Below are 16749 nucleotides of genomic sequence, written 5' to 3' on the forward strand. Positions count from 1 at the left end.
ACTCTCATTTGGATTATTTTTTCCTAAAAATAAATTCCTTGTACCCTCTGTCTGTCTTTTGCTATCAAATATAACTTCAGGACATCTCATTCAGAAGCTTTGAAACATATAATGTAGCCTCCAACTTACCAGACTTCTGGGTTAGAAGGCTGATTCATGTAAGGAGGACAAATCCTAGGTGGCAGGAAGGGATCCTTTAGATGGGTTTGTACAGCACACTTCTGACTTACATTTTTTTGTATGAGTGGGTGGCATTGAGCACTGACACCCTTCTGCAAGGGAGAGAGACATTGAGAGCCAATTTTTAGTCCAGGACTCAGCTCTTCACAGCCTCCTGTGTTTTACAATCATTTTCCCCCACAATTATTTACTTTGAAAAATTTCAAACCTACAGAAAATTTGAAAGAACCATACAATGAACACCTCTATTCTGTTCATCTAAATACAACAATTAACATTCATTTACTCCTTTTCTCTGTCTGCACTCACCCACCCACCCATTCATGTTGCTTTAATAAATGCAGACAAAATGCCCACTTCTGAATACTTCAGCATGTATTTCCTGGTGTTAAGGGCATCATTCTATGTAACCATAATACAATTCAATTACCAAATCATAGGACAGTAATACTAATTCAATACTATTATCTAATATATGCTCCAGGTATAAATTTTACAATTGTTTAAAAAATGTCATGTGCATGTGCATGTATGTAGATACAGATGCATTTAACATATGCATCTATATTATACATATATATGAGCAAGAGATTAAGAAGTGTGTGTGTTGTGGTACTGGTATCTTCCCCTGTTCTAATTAATGTTTCTAAATTACACTTTGGTCCTTATTACCTGGAACTCTCTCCTGATGTCTTTGTTTTTGTTGTTTCTGATGGCATTGAATTTCTGAAGAGGACAGGCTAATTATCTTGTTCCGTGTCCTACATTCTGATCAAACTAAACATTTTTGGAAAGATCAGCACGTAGTATTTGTGCTTCCTGCTGCATCCTGTCAGGAAGCAAGTTGTCGAAGAACAAAGCAACAAAATAGTGTGAATACTTTTCGTCGAAAATATTAAAGGAAACACACCATCTGCCAGCAAGGTTAAGTCTGTATTGTGCCTGTAGTCCTTCAATCCAAACCACAGTGTCTGCCATCTATCTTGACAGGAACTGAGTCTTTAGGTTTGCTTTTAACCCCAGCACTGACTGCGACCGTTATTTGCAGCCACAGAGCAGGATTTACTGAAGACTTACCAGCGCAACACGATCCGAAGAAGGGAAGGAAAACCCACAGTGAACAAACCTACAGCCAGGCCACTGGGAACCTTGGACAGGCCCCATATCTGAGCATGCTCAGAAGCTACTCCCAAATGTGAAATGCCTGCTCGCAAGCAGTCTGTAGCTTCCACTAAGGAATCATGCCATCATAGCCATTTTTTCTAGTTGAGATATTTTAAATATTAGTGGGGCTTCTAGGGAGAAATTAGCTTAGTGCATTTAAAATAAAATCAAACTCCTTGCCCTAGTCTACACCGGCTTATCTCCATCGCCCATACTTCTGTTTTTGTGGTTTGTTAGGGTTTTTTTTTTTTTTTTTTGCAGTATAGTTGATTTACAATGTTGTGTTAGCTTCAGGTGTACAGCACAGTGACTTAGTATATTTGCAGATTATACTCCATTATAGGTTATTACAAGATGATGGATATGATTCCCTGTGCTATACAGTATACCTTTGTTGCTTAACTATTTTATATAGTAGTTTGTATCTGTTAATCCCATACCCCTAATTTGTACATCCCTTCTTCCCACTCTCCTTTGGAAACCACAAATTTGTTTTCTGTGTCTGTGTGTGTTTCTGTTTTGCATATGCATTTGTTTTGCTTTTTTAGATTTCACATATAAGTGATATCATATATGCTCATGTTTTTCTGTCTGACTTATTTCACTAAGCATCATATTCTCTAGGTCCATCCACATTGCTGCAAATGGCAGTTTCATTCTTTTTAAAGTCTGAGTGATATTCCATTGTGTGTATACACACACACACACACACACATTATATCTTCTTAATCTAACACTCTGTTGATGCATACCTGGGTTGCTTCCATGTCTTGGCTACTGTGGGGGTGCTGTGAACATGGGGGTGCACATATCTTTTCAAAGTAATGTTTTCATTTTTACTGGACATATACCCAGGAGTGGAATTTTTGGATCATCTGGTAGTTCTATTTTTAGTTTTTTAAGGAACCTCTATACTGTTTTCCATAGTGGCTGCACCAATTTGGCATCCCCACCAACAGGACACAAGGCTTTCTTTTCTCCATATCCTCACCAGCACTTGTTATTTCTTGTCTTTTGATAATAGCCATTCTAACAAGTGTGAAGTGATAGCTCATTGTGGTTTGATTTGCATTTCTCTGATAATTAGTGATATTGAGCACATTTTCATGTGCCTCTTGGCCATCTACATGTCTTCTTTGGCAAAATGTCCATTCAGGTTCTCTGCCCATTATTACCTGGAATTTTTGGGGATTTTTTGCTATTGATTATATAAGTTCTTTGTGAATTTTGGCTGTTAATCTCTCAACAGATATATGATTTTCAAATATTTTCTCTCATTTGGTAAGTTAACTTTTCATTTTATTGATGGTTTCCTTGGCTGTGCAGAAGCTTTTTAGTTTAATGTAGTTTCACTTGTTATTTTTGCTTGCGTTCCCATTGCTTTTTGTGTCAAATTCAAAAAATCATTGCCAAGGTCAATGTCAAGGAGCTTACCATCTGTGTTTTTTTTAAGGAAGTTTTATGGTTTAGGGTCTTACTTTTAAGTCTTTAATCCATTTTGAATTAATTTTTGTGTATGGTGTAAGATAGTGGTCCAGTTTCATTCTTTTGCATGTGGCTCTCTAGTTTTCCTAACACCATTTTTGAAGAGACTGTCCTTTCTCTGTTGTATATTCTGGGCTCCTTTGTCATAAATTAATTGTGTGCTTATTTCTGGGCTCTCTATTCTGTTTCATTGATTTAGTGTCTGTTTTTATGCTGATAGCATACTGTTTGATTACTATAACTTTGTAATATAGTTTGAAATCAGAGGGCATGATACCTCCAGGTTTGTTCTTCTTTCTCAAGATGGATTTGACTATTTGGGAGCTTTTGTGGTTCCATACAAATTTTAGGTTTGTTTGTTCTATTTCTGTAAAACATGCCACTGAAATTTTTATAGGGTTTGCATTGAATCTGTAGATTTCTTTGGGTAGTATGGATATTTTAACAATGTAAATTCTTCCAACCCATGAGCATGGAGTATCTTTTCATTTATTTTGTGTCTTCTTCAGTTTCTCTCATCAGTGTCTTATAGTTTTCAGTATACAGGTCTTTCATCTCTTTGGTTAAATCTATTCCTAGGTATTTTATTATATTTGATACAGTTGTAAATGGGATTGTTTTCTTAATTTCTCCTTGTGATTTTTTGCTATTACTGTATAGAAACAGCAGATTTTTGTATTATTTGTATTGTGATTATATCCTGCAACTTTACTGAATTCATTGATTAGTTCTAACAGTTTTTTGTGGAATCTTTAGGGTTTTTTATATAAAATATCATTTGATCTGCAAATAATGACAGTATTACGTTTCCTTTCCAATTTGGATTTCTTTTCTTTCTTTTCCTTACCTAATTGCTCTGGCTAGGACTTCCAATGTTATGTTGAGTAAAAGTAGTAGAGTGGACATCCTTGTCTTTTCCCTAATCTTAGAGAAGAAGATTTCATCTTTTCCCCATTGAGTATGATAATAGCTATGAGCATTTAAACTATTTTTTTTCTTTGACTATTGAGCCTACCTTGTATCTCTGGTGTAAACCCCACTTGGTTATGGTGTGTAATTCTTTGTACATATTGCTGAATTCTATTTGTTAATATTTTGTTAAGATTTTTCATCTATATTCATGTAGGGAAATTTGTAGGATATTGGAATATTATATATTTATGTAAGATAGCTATAGTTTTCTTTTTGAACTTTTTCCCCCTGGTTTTGGTGTCAGGGTAATACAGGCTTCATAGAATGAATTGAGAAGTGTTTTGTACTCTTCTATTTTCTGGAAGAGATTGTATAGAATTGATATTAATTCTTCTTTAATCTTTTGGTAGAATCTCCAGCACAACCATCTGGGTCTGGATTTCTTTCCTTGGAATATTTAAATTACAAATTGACTTTCCTGAACAGTTATAGAGCTATACAAATGATCAGTTTCATATTGAGTGAGTTGTAGTAGTTTGTACTTATGAGGAATTTGTCCATTTCATCTACGTGGTCAAATTTATCTGTGTAGAGTTTTGCATGATATTCCCTTATTATCCTTTTGGTATGTACAAAATCTGTAGTGATTGTAGTCTCTATTCATTCCTGATACTAGGTACTTGTCTTCTCTCTTCTTCCTTTGTCAGGTTCATTGATCTCTTCAAAGAATCAGCTTTCATTTTACCTATTGCGTTTTTGTTTTTAATGTCATTGATTTCTGTATTTTCTTCCTTCTGTTTGCTTGATTTCTTTTACTTTTTCTTGTTTCTTGATGTGGAACCTTAGGTTATTGATTTGATACCTCTTTTCACATAAATTTCACTTTATTTAAAACATATGAAAGGAGTATTTCAAACCACAATAAACATAATAAATATATAACTTGCTTTTTTGAAATCTGCAGTATACATTCAAGGAAGGGCTAAACTTCCAATGCCAACTATATATGAGACAAAATAAACATTTACAATAATCAGTTTCCTAAAAGTGCTATTTTTAATAACCTATAAGAGGAAACTCATTCTAGTGCTTTGTTTCCATCCAAACATCTATATACCTCTTTTCTAATGTAACCTTTAGGGCCTTAAATTTCCCTTTCAGCACTGATTTAAGCTGTTTCCCACAAGTTTTGATATGTTACATGTTCATTCCAGTTTTAAAACTGCCAATGCCCTAAGGCATAGCCTTTGCTACGTAGTGCTAAAACATAAATGCGTGATTACAATATTGAACTTAAATTGAATTGAAAGACTTAAGGGACAGAGATAGTAACCGGAGGAATCCCTTTCTCCTGGAGGATACCGGAGAGATCACCTTTGATAACCCGAGAAGCGCGCTGAGGCAAAAGGGCTTGAGAGGAAAGAGCGGGAAGAAGCCGGAGCATGTGAGCAGAGGAGAGGGCGGGAGAGAAGTTCCTACGGTTCCCTGAATTCCAAGCACGGTTCATTTCCAAGAGCCGAGAGCGCTGACCGCTGGCTCCGTGAGAAGAACCACCGAAGCTCGAGGTCCGCAGCCCGGGAATCAGGCGTGACACTGCTGGGCGGCGCCTGAGACTCAGAGAGGCGCCTAGCCCGCGGCTCCTGCGGCTTCCGGAGCTGAGGAGTCAGCGTAGGCGACCCCTGCACCCGGGGGCATAGCTGTGGAACTGGAGACCCTACGTTGGATGCAGCATCCCAAAGTCAAACTTGTGTGTGTGGGTGCGGTGTCCCATGGTCCTCGCTTCCGGGAAGGCGAAGAACCTTAACCAGGGCCTGTCTGGAGCCGCAGTCTCCTTGCTTGAGGGACCACTGGTGCTTCCAGGTTTATTCTTCAGTTTAAAAGGTTGGTGGCCAGAACATTGGTGGCAGGACCTACAGTTTTCACAGATGTATCGTTAAACTCACGCATTTGGCTTGTTTCCGCAGTGTAGTGATTATCACGTTCGCCTTATACGCGAAAGGTCTCCGATTCCAAACCGGGTGGAAACAGTTTGATTTTTCCGAGTTACGTTCACATTTTAAAAACAAAAAGGAGGCTAGGGGTATGGGGTGAGGCAGCAGACACAGCTGCATTTTCAATCCCCAAGAAACATGGGAGGCATTCCGTTACCACCTGAAAGCCTACTCAGGACTACGAACAAGGCCTCCTTTGTCTGAGTCACTTTGGAGACCAAGCCACAAACAGTTTCTCTAAGGACAGCACAGGACAAAGCCAACTTCAGGTTACCTTTATGTCCAGAAATCCCCTCATCTCATCTGGCGCCTAAATCTCCTCTACACACTGACACGTCTCTGAAAACCAAGGAGTTCATCCCTGTGAAGCACACTTGGCTTTCCCACAGCTCAGCACACTTGAGGAACAATATGATTTGAGTGACAGAACAAAAGAGACCGAACCCAACTCTGCACCGGGGGCTGGAGCCAAAGATGGGTAGATAAAGAACTTCAGACTCCACAAATTGAGTTGTCGGGGCACAAAAAGGAGCCAGTATACGTGCCATTATCAAGAGAGGCCCGGAGCCAGGTCAGAGATAAGGGAAGTAGACAGAATCGCTCATCACCCGCGGAAAACCAAGTCAGCACCTGACTCATAAGGAAACTGAGGTTCAGAAAGAGAGCATGACCTTGGCTCTGCCGCACACAGCGCTAAAGCTAGACCAGGATGGAACCCAGCCAGTTACCTTGCGGCCTGGCCTCAGTGCCCAAAGCGTCGCCCAGCACAGGACAGGTGAAAGGTGATGAGCAGTGGGGCAAGGGCTGGGAGGCTTGCAGAGCTGCCTTCAGCCTTGGGCCCTGGGAACCCCCAATTCTGCATCTCTGAAACCTAACCTCTACTTTCATAGTTATCACCTGGAGAGGCGAAATTCGGGCTCCAGTGTGGCTCCCTGATGGTCTAGTGGCTAGGATTCTGCAATTTCACAGCTCCAGCCCGGGTTCGATTCCCGGTCAGGGAAGTTCTTTTCTCAGCGTCTCCACTCAAAGGAGTCTTCCTCTTCAACCCCACAGGTGTGTTTTGCCACAAGGTCCAGATGCAGAAGTGCTTCTGCACTGAGCCCCTAAACTCCAGTGAGGTTCTGCCTCAGGATTCTTGGCATCGCCCAGGCTGGAGGAGGTGAGATGTGATGAACAGCCAGGGCTGAGCTGCCCCTTGCCTTCATTCTCCCTTCATCTCAGGAATTTAATGTCTTGCTTTCAGAGTTTTTCATCCAAAGAGAACCTGGAACTTGAGTTCCCAAAACAGTAAAAAAACATAAAACATTTGAAACATACCAAAAAATTGAAATACTAACATCGTATATTCTGGACCTAACCGCGCAGAGTTAACACTTTCCCACGTTTGCTTTCTCACTCTCTCTCCACATATATGAACTGCGACGCCTTTTGGAGTAACTTGCAGACATTGCAACTCAAGATCACTGGTGGGGCTGCTGTTGCTCCTTTCCTTCGGCATCTCCCTCAAAACCAGCTTCTGCGGGACATGTCCTCCAAGACCAGGGGAAGCCTTTGTCCTCGCTAGGAGGCCCCTCTTGCCCCTTCAGGAACCTGGAGTCTGTTCTCTTCAGGCTGTAGAGAAGCTTCAGGCGGTGTTTGATTTGGCTCTCCCCCCGAACTGCAGGCCAGACACGTTCTGTGCTAGTAGGAATCCCCCCGCACCGGCTGCCCTCCGGTCTCCTCCCGGTTGCCTTGGCGGGCAGTGGGGTCTTGGGTCAGCCTGAGCGCTGGAACCACCTACCTCGGGAAAGGCCCTTCAGGGAAGTGCAGCTGCCCCTTGGCTGTTGCCTGGCTCTCGGTGCCCTGTATGGAGTGAAAAGAGTTCTGACCAGATAGAAAGTTGAAGGATGTTTCCTGTAGTAGGAGGATGAGGGGAGCAGATGGGAAATGTGTTAAAGGGAGAGGAAGGTTTTGAAGAGCTTCCCAGAATTGACTGCATCAGTGCTGGCAGGGGGTGGGGGGAGGGGGGTGGTAGTGGCTGCTCTGTGACAACAATGGCACTTAGTCTTGTCTTGTCCTGGCCTTGATCTGGTCCCAGGTCCAGTCTGAGTCCAAGCAGACAGAGGCATCCTGGTTTGCAGAACATATTCCATTGTGCCTCTCTCCAAAATGGGTAGTCACTGAGCTTCTATTTCTAGGATCCCAGTGGATGGTGTCCATGTGGTTTCTTGAACTTTCTTTCTTGTCTGAAAAATTCTTTATCTCTACTTCAATTCTAAATGGTCATCTTGCTAGGTAGAGTATCCTGGGTTGTAGATTTTCCCTTTCGGCACTTTTAAATGTATCATGCCTTTCCCTTCTAGCCTGCAAATATTCTGCAGAAATATCAGCTGATATGGGGCTTCCCTTGTGTATGACTCATTGTTTTTCTCTTGCTCCCTTTATAATTCTGTCTTTGTCTTTAACTTTTGCCATTTTAATTATGATATGTCTTGGTGTCGGTCTGTTTAGGTTCACCTTGCTTGGGACCCTCTGTGCTTCCTGTAACTAGATATCTGCTTTCTTCTTCAGGTTCGGGAAATTTTCAGTCATAATTTCTTCAAATACATTTTTGACCCTTTTCTCTCTCTTCTCCTTCACAGATCCCTGAACTTGCTTTCTTGCTGAAATGTAAATCAGGGGAAATTAAAAAGTAGATAAATTAGTGGCCTAGATAAATAAGTGGTCTCCATGCCAGGTATAAGAAAAAAAAAATAAGTTGATAATAAAGATGAATCTCAAATACTTTTAAAGACTTTAAAGAATTCTAAAAATTGACATAATAGCATAGAAAATATTTATGTCATGTCATATTTCTAGAGATAACTCCTTTTATGCATCACACTGGTTTAATAATTTTGGTCTAAAAACTACTTTACTCTGTCTTTCAGATTTTCTAATAGTGTAGAAAATATTGGTAGCAGAGTATTCTAGTTTATACACACCTTGGATTTATGTTCTCTTCTAAATCCTCGTGACACTGAATTGCCTAATTTTCCTCTACTGGTTTTACTTGTCCAATAAGAGAACTTTAATTCCAATAAATATTTAAGTTTATAAAATTTAAAATTATGTGTTCCAGTAAACTAAATATACCATTTAATAACTTTTAAAAGGAGATTAACTCTTATAATTCTAGAACTCATTGTAACAATTATTCCCCTTACAATTTGGGGGTAAATGTTTTTAGGTGTCATTCAATATATGATTCCAACATTCATTTCTCTATTATGATTCAGCTCAAGTTGTGTTTTTAAGATCTATCATGATCTTTAAGTGCCTAGACTGATATTAAATTAATTAAAGTATAATATTTGCCTGGAGAATTTTTAATTAAGATGGAAATAACAAAACCCCGTTTTTATATAATGCTGGTGTGTATTTTTATAGATTACAGAGTGGCCATAGGTTAACAGGTTAAGAGGATGTGGGGGTACCTTTAGAGTATGTTGGTGAGAACAGCCATAATGTCACTTGAAGAAATGTAAAACACATGAAGTATCTTCTCCAGGAAGTAAGGAGCTGTCACTGAAGACCAGCTGTTTTCATGAAGGGCTTGTTTATTTAAAAAAAAATTTTTTTTTGGTTCTTGGTTACCTGCCTTCTAGATCTGGATTCATCTATTTTTCCATTCTTCTTTATGCTTCTTTTGTGTCGAACACCACTGGTGCCCCTAGGCCCAGGTGGGCAGAGGAGCCAGGAACTACAGGGCTTGAACAAATTATGCTCCCACACTTTTTGATGCCTCCAAAAGGGGACGCCACAGGCAGAGACCTCGGGTTTCCTCAGGATGCAGCATCTCTCCTGGACCAGGGCCTGACACTTAGTAACACCTAATAAGTGCTCAGTGATTGAAGGAATTCTAACACAAGGTCCTAGAAAGCTGAAGAGGAGGAAAAGAATGTGGGTGGATTGGGACAGTCTAGAGTATGAGGGCCAGAGTGAGACAGACAGACAAAAACACCCACAAAGAGAGTAGAGAGAATGTTCAAGAACTGGATTTAGAGTATAAAAGCCTAGGAGCTCATGTGTGCTCATGAAATTCAACAGAAGAACCAAGAGAGGGTGAGCCAACAACTCTTGGTATCCAGGTCTGCACCAGAAGCATTGTCAGGTGCAGGATTCTGTTGCTTCCAACGTTCTGTCTCAAATGGAACATTTTTTTTCAGAAATAGACACACACTGTCAAGGAATCATATAGAGACAGCTATTGGATTACTAACCCAACTTTGAGTAGGAAGGTGACCAGTCCACAGATTGTGAGTGTCCAAGAAGGCAAATAGCAATTCACAAAAGGAAGGGAAGATGAATAAATGTCTGGGACCAGTGGTTATTCCCCTCCAGTCGATCAGCTATTTGGCAGGAAGCAACCTGGGGTCATTCTGGTCAATCTTTTCTGGACCAAATTTAGTAGGTCACCACCAAAACCCATAACAACTACTGAAAGACTCTCTAAACATCTTGGAAGTTATCAGCTGAACATATGCAATATGGTACCTCTGGGTAATGTCCACATTGTCCTTCTGCCATATTCCCTGCTTAGTTGAGTCAGGAGTCCAACACCTGCTGTAAGAGTATCAGATAGATTTATAGAAAGTTTGCTGTACTAGAAAGACTATGAAGAAAAAGGATCTTTCACTGAGTTGTAAAAATACATTGGTCTATAAAGCGGCACACCTCCTACTGAAGTTAAACTAGGAACACGTGAAGAGCAGCCTTCAGCTTCTGGTAAAGGTGGAGTGACAGAAATGAGATTTACTTTTCTGCCTGAAACCTGACCCTACCCTTCTCCCCTGTCCCCAAAAAAACAAAAAGACAAAAGGCATAAAATATTAGTTTTCAAGACACTGGAAATCAGGCAATAAAGGGTAGAAATCCCTGAGAGATGAGAAACAAATATGGTGAGCCCTGCCATTGGCCCAGCTTACTGTTTTCAGAGTCTCCAGGCTGAGCACAAGGAGGGGATCTGAGGCCAACTCCTTGGATTGTGGCGATGAAGCTGAGTATCCATGGGGAACAGGGGAACTAGAGTTCATAGGACAGATTTAGTGATGAGAGAGATGAACAGAGAATCCAGGCATTTGGAAAGGGTTTCCTTCAAGTAGTGAGTGGAGTTCTGATACAAGCATGCTTGTGGAGATCTGCCTGAGACTAAAAAAAGAAACTTTGAAAAATATCATGAGACAGTGCCTGGTGTACAGGCAATTGTACTCTCTCCCCACAGCCAAACTGAACTACTCATAAGAGCTATGAAGAACACTCAAAGAAGGTTGTGACTTACTAGTTGGATTAGCCAGCCTTAGACTGACCTACCTAAAAAACAATAAAACTAAGATTCAAAGGGATCAAACTGTTTACAAGTCACTTAACTCTACCCCAGAACAAAACTCAAGAAGATTTATAGGAATACCAAAATAGCCAGTACGCAAGAAAGTAAATTTTGGCTATGTCTGGTATCCAATCAAAGAATGTGAGGCATGCAAAGAGGCAGGAAAACATGATGAATAAGGAGAAGAATGAATAGTCAATGAATCAAAACAGAACGAGAACTGACATGATGGTAAAATCAACAGAGAGGACTTTAAAACATTTATCATGACTGTGTTACACATTCCAAAGAGTTGTAGAAACGTGGAACATATAAAAAGAGCCAAAATAAAACTTTAAAGATGAAAAACGATAACTTCTTCTTTTTAAATTTTTAAACAGCTTTATTGGAGTATAATTGCTTTACAATGGTGTGTTAGTTTCTGCTGTATAACAAAGTGAATCAGCTATACATAAACATATATCCCCATATCCCCTCTGTCTTGCTTCTCCGCCCCACCCTCCCTATCCCACCCCTAGGTGGACACAAAGCATCGAGCTGATCTCCCTGTGCTATGCGGCTGCTTTCCACTAGCTATTTTACATTTGGTAGTGTATATGTGTCCATGCCACTCTCTCACTTCATCCCAGCTTACCCTTCCCTCTCCCCGTGTCCTCAAGTCCATTCTCTACGTCTGCGTCTTTAATTCCTGTCCTGCCTCTAGGTCCTTCAAAACCTTTTTTTTTTTTTTAGATTCCATATATATGTGTTAGTATACAGTATTTGTTTTTCTTTTTCTGACTTACTTCACTGTATGACAGACTCTAGGTCCAACCACCTCACTACAAATAACTCAATTCATTTCTTTTATTGGCTGAGTAATATTCCATTGTATATATGTGCCACATCTTCTTTATCCATTCATCTGTTGATGGACACTTAGGTTGCTTCCATGTCCTGGCTATTGTAAATAGAGCTGCAATGAACATTGTGGTACATGATTGTTTTTGAATTATGGTTTTCTCAGGGTATATGCCCAGTAGTGGGATTGCTGGGTCGTATGGTAACTCTATTTTTAGATTTTTAAGGAACCTCCATACTGTTCTCCATAGTGGCTGTATCAATTTACATTCCCACCAACAGCGCAAGAGGGTCCCCTTTTCTCCACACCCTCTCCAGCATTTATTGTTTCCAGATTTTTTGATGATGGCCATTCTGACTGGTGTGAGGTGATACCTCACTGTAGTTTTGATTTGCATTTCTCTAATGATTAGTGATGTTGAGCATCCTTTCATGTGTTTGTTGGCAATCTGTATATCTTCTTTGGAGAAATGTCTATTTAGGTCTTCAGCCCATTTTTGGAGTGGGTTGTTTGTCTTTTTGATATTGAGCTGCATGAGCTACTTGTAAATTTTGGAGATTAATCCTTTGTCAGTTGCTTCATTTGCAAATATTTTCTCCCATGCTGAGGGTTGTCTTTTTGTCTTGTTTATGGTTTCCTTTGCTATGCAAAAGCTTTGAAGTTTCATTAGGTCCCATTTGTTTATTTTTGTTTTTATTTCCGTTACTCTAGGAGGTGGGTCAAAAAGGATCTTGCTGTGATGTATGTCATAGAGTATTCTGCCTATGTTTTCCTCTAAGAGTTTTATAGTGTCTGGCCTTACATTTAGGTCTTTAATCCATTTTGAGTTTATTTTTGTATATGGTGTTAGGGAGTGTTCTAATTTCATACTTTTACATGTAGCTGTCCAGTTTTCCCAGCACCACTTATTGAAGAGGCTGTCTTTTCTCCACTGTATATTCTTTCCTCCTTTATCAAAGGTAAGGTGACCATATGTGCGTGGGTTTATCTCTGGGTTTTCTATCCTGTTCCATTGATCTATCTTTCTGTTTTTGTGCCAGTACCATACTATCTTGATTACTGTAGCTTTGTAGTATAGTCTGAAGTCAGGGAGCCTGATTCCTCCAACTCCATTTTTCGTTCTCAAGATTGTTTTGGCTATTCGGGGTCTTTTGTGTTTCCATACAAATTGTGAAGTTTTTTGTTCTAGTTCTGTGAAAAATGCCAGTGGTAGTTTGATAGGGATTGCATTGAATCTTTAGATTGCTTTGGGTAGTAGAGTCATTTTCACAATGTTGATTCTTCCAATCCAAGAACATGGTATATCTCTCCATCTATTTGTATCATCTTTAATTTCTTTCATCAGTGTCTTATACTTTTCTGCACACAGGTCCTTTGTCTCCTTAGGTAGGTTTATTCCTAGATATTTTTTTCTTTCTGTTGCAATGGTAAATGGGAGTGTTTCCTTAATTTCTCTTTCAGATTTTTCATCATTAGTGTATAGGAATGCAAGAGATTTCTGTGCCTTAATTTTGTATCCTGCTACTTTACCAAATTCATTGATTAGCTCTAGTAGTTTTCTGGTGGCATCTTTAGGATTCTCTATGTGTAGTATCGTGTCATCTACAAACAGTGACAGCTTTTCTTCTTCCTTTCTGATTTGGATTCCTTTTCTTCTCTGATTGCTGTGGCTAAATCTTCCAAAACTGTGTTGAATAATAGTGGTGAGCAATCTTGTCTTGTTCCTGATCTTAGTGAAAATGGTTTCAGTTTTTCACCATTGAGAACGATGTTGGCTGTGGGTTTGTCATATATGGCCTTTATTATGTTGAGGTAAGTTCCTTTTTTTTTTTTTTTTTTTGTGGTACGTGGGCCTCTCCCTGTTGTGGCCTCTCCCGTTGCGGAGCACAGGCTCCGGACGCACAGGCTCAGTGACCATGGCTCACGGGCCCAGCCGCTCTGCGGAATGTGGGATCCTCCCGGACCGGGGCACGAACCCGTGTCCCCTGCATCGGCAGGCGGACCCTCAACCACTGCGCCACCAGGGAAGCCCGAGGTAAGTTCCCTTTATGCATACTTTCTGGAGGGTTTTTATCATAAATGGGTGTTGAGTTTTGTTGAAAGCTTTTTCTGCATCTATTGAGATGATCATATGGTTTTCCTCCTTCAATTTGTTAATATGGTTAATCGCACTGATGGATTTGTGTATATTGAAGAATCCTTGCATTCCTGGGATAAACCCCACTTGATCATGGTGTATGATCCTTTTACTGTGCTGTTGGATTCTGTTTGTTAGTATTTTTTTGAGGATTTTTGCATCTATGTTCATCAGTGATATTGGCCTGTAGTTTTCTTTCTTTGTGACATCTTTGTCTGGTTTTGGTATCAGGGTGATGGTGGCCTCATAGAATGAGTCTGGGAGTGTTCCTCCCCTGCTATATTTTGGAAGAGTTTGAGAAGGATAGGTGTTAGCTCTTCTCTAAATGTGTGGTAGAATTCACCTGTGAAGCCATCTGGTCCTGGCTTTCAGTGCTTGTGATTGGTCTGTTTATATTTTATATTTCTTCCTGGTTCAGTCTCGGAAGGTTGTGCTTTTCTAAGAATTTGTCCATTTCTTCCAGGTTGTCTATTTTATTGGCATATAGTTGCTTGCAGTAATCTCTCATGATCCTTTGTATTTTTGCAGAGTCAGTTGTTACTTCTGCTTTTTCATTTCTAATTTTATTGATTTGAGTCTTCTCCCTTTTTTTCTTGATGAGTCTGGCTAATGGTTTATCAATTTTATTTATCTTCTCAAAGAAGCAGCTTTTAGTTTTATTGATCTTTGCTATTGTTTCCTTCATTTCTTTTTCATTTATTTCTGATCTGATCTTTATGATTTCTTTCCTTCTGCTAACTTTGGGCTTTTTTTTCCCTCTTTCTCTTATTGCTTTAGGTGTAAGGTTAGGTTGTTTATTTGAGATATTTCTTGTTTCTTGAGGTAGGATTGTAGTGCTATAAACTTCCCTCTTAGAACTGCTTTTGCTGCATCCCATAGGTTTTGGGTCATTGTGTTTTCATTGTCATTTGTTTCTAGGTATTTTTTTGATTTCCTCTTTTATGTCTTCAGTGATCTCTTGGTTATTTAGTAGTGTATTGTTTAGCCTCCATGTGTTTGTGTTTTTTACAGATTTTTTTTCCTGTACTTGATATCTAGTCTCATAGCATTGTGGTCAGAAACGATACTTGATATGATTTCAATTTTCTTAAATTTATCAAGGCTTGATTTGTGACCCAAGATATGATCTATCCTGGAGAATGTTCCATGAGCACTTGAGAAGAAAGTGTATTCTGTTGTTTTTGGATGGAATGTCCTATAAATATCAATTAAATCCATCTTGTTTAATGTATCATTTAAAGCTTGTGTTTCTTTACTTATTTTCATTTTGCATGATCTTTCCATTGGTTAAAGTGGGGTGTTAAAGTCCCCTACTATGATTGTCTTAGCTAGGACAATTTTAAAAGGCCTATCGTGGGAATGTTTGAAGTCCCTGAAATGACCTGCAGACATTTCTTGAAGAATAAAATTTTGAAGAAACTAGACAGAAAATATTCCAATTATAATGAAAATTGTAAAGCCACCTATCCAAGGAGGCAAATGAACCCTGAGCACAAAGAATATGAAGAAAGCCACACCTAGCACATTACTATTAAACTGCTCAAATCCATAGGAAAAGGAAAAATCACTAAAGCAGCCAAAACAATAAGACATACTACATACAAAAAACAAAAATAAAGGCAGTGGAGCAACATCTTTAAAGAACTGAGAGGGAAAAAAAAAGTCAGCATGGAATTCTATGTGTCTTCCCTCACAAAATATCTTTCAAAAATAAAAGTGAATAATGACATTTATAGACATACAGATGCTGAACGATTTCATCACCAGGAGATCCACACCACAAGAAATGTTAAAGGAGTCCTCCAGGAAGAAGGAAATTCACACCAGATAGAATTCTGGGTGTACATAAAGGAATGAAGGACAAAAGATATGATATCTGCATGGAAAATATATAAGATCATTTCTTATCAATGAAATATCTTCAAAAACATGGGACAGTTGAAAGAAAAGTAAAAACCTTAGATTTGGGGTTTATAATATATGCAAAGTAAAATGCATAAGGGCAATAGCATAAAGGCAGGCAGGTGAGAAATGTGAAGAGGAATGACATCACTTGAAGGCAGGCTGTGATAAGGTAGAAATGTATGCTATAAAACCTAAAGCAGTCGCTGAAATAACAAAAGAGTTATAGCTAATAAGCCAACGGAAGGTGAGGGAACGGAACCATATGTAAAACCATGTAAACTCTCTTATAGAACAGTTGCCCTTCTGGCTCTCCACCCATACACATGTGTACAAGAATGATGAGTGCAGTATTGTTTGTAATAATAAAAGCATAGAAACAAATTAATTTCAAAGGTATATGTAAAGGGTTCAATAAATACTAGTACAAACAATGGATAAAACTTCACTGTTAAAAGGAACCCAGAGGGTAACGATGAGCTGACGACTCTACCCTCTTTCCAGAAATCCTGGATTCCAGGTGACCTGTGTCCTTCGGGCGTCTACTGTGAGGATCAGAAGAGCAGCAGTGATCTTGGCTTAGGTTCTCTTGCTGTGGACAAGACACGGGTGACAAGACAAGTAAAGGAGGCCTTCCTCTGAGTTTACGTAGAAATGATGTATGAGGCAGAAATAACTGCAAACCCTTAAATTACATATTGAAAAGGCCACGAAGGCGTCCCTGGGTGGACTCGAACCACCAACCTTTCGGTTAACAGCCGAACGCGCTAACCGGTTGCGCCACAGAGAC

General features: G+C 39.6%; 1 non-coding gene across 1 annotated transcript; it reads right to left on the reverse strand.

Annotated features, from left to right (window-relative positions):
* Positions 1-16675: 16675 nt before the first annotated feature.
* TRNAN-GUU lies at positions 16676-16749 on the reverse strand. Its single transcript has one exon. It is a non-coding gene; the product is annotated as a tRNA-Asn (tRNA).

This window comes from Phocoena sinus, chromosome 1 (genome assembly GCF_008692025.1).
Source record: "Phocoena sinus isolate mPhoSin1 chromosome 1, mPhoSin1.pri, whole genome shotgun sequence".
Taxonomy (NCBI): Eukaryota; Metazoa; Chordata; class Mammalia; order Artiodactyla; family Phocoenidae; genus Phocoena; species Phocoena sinus.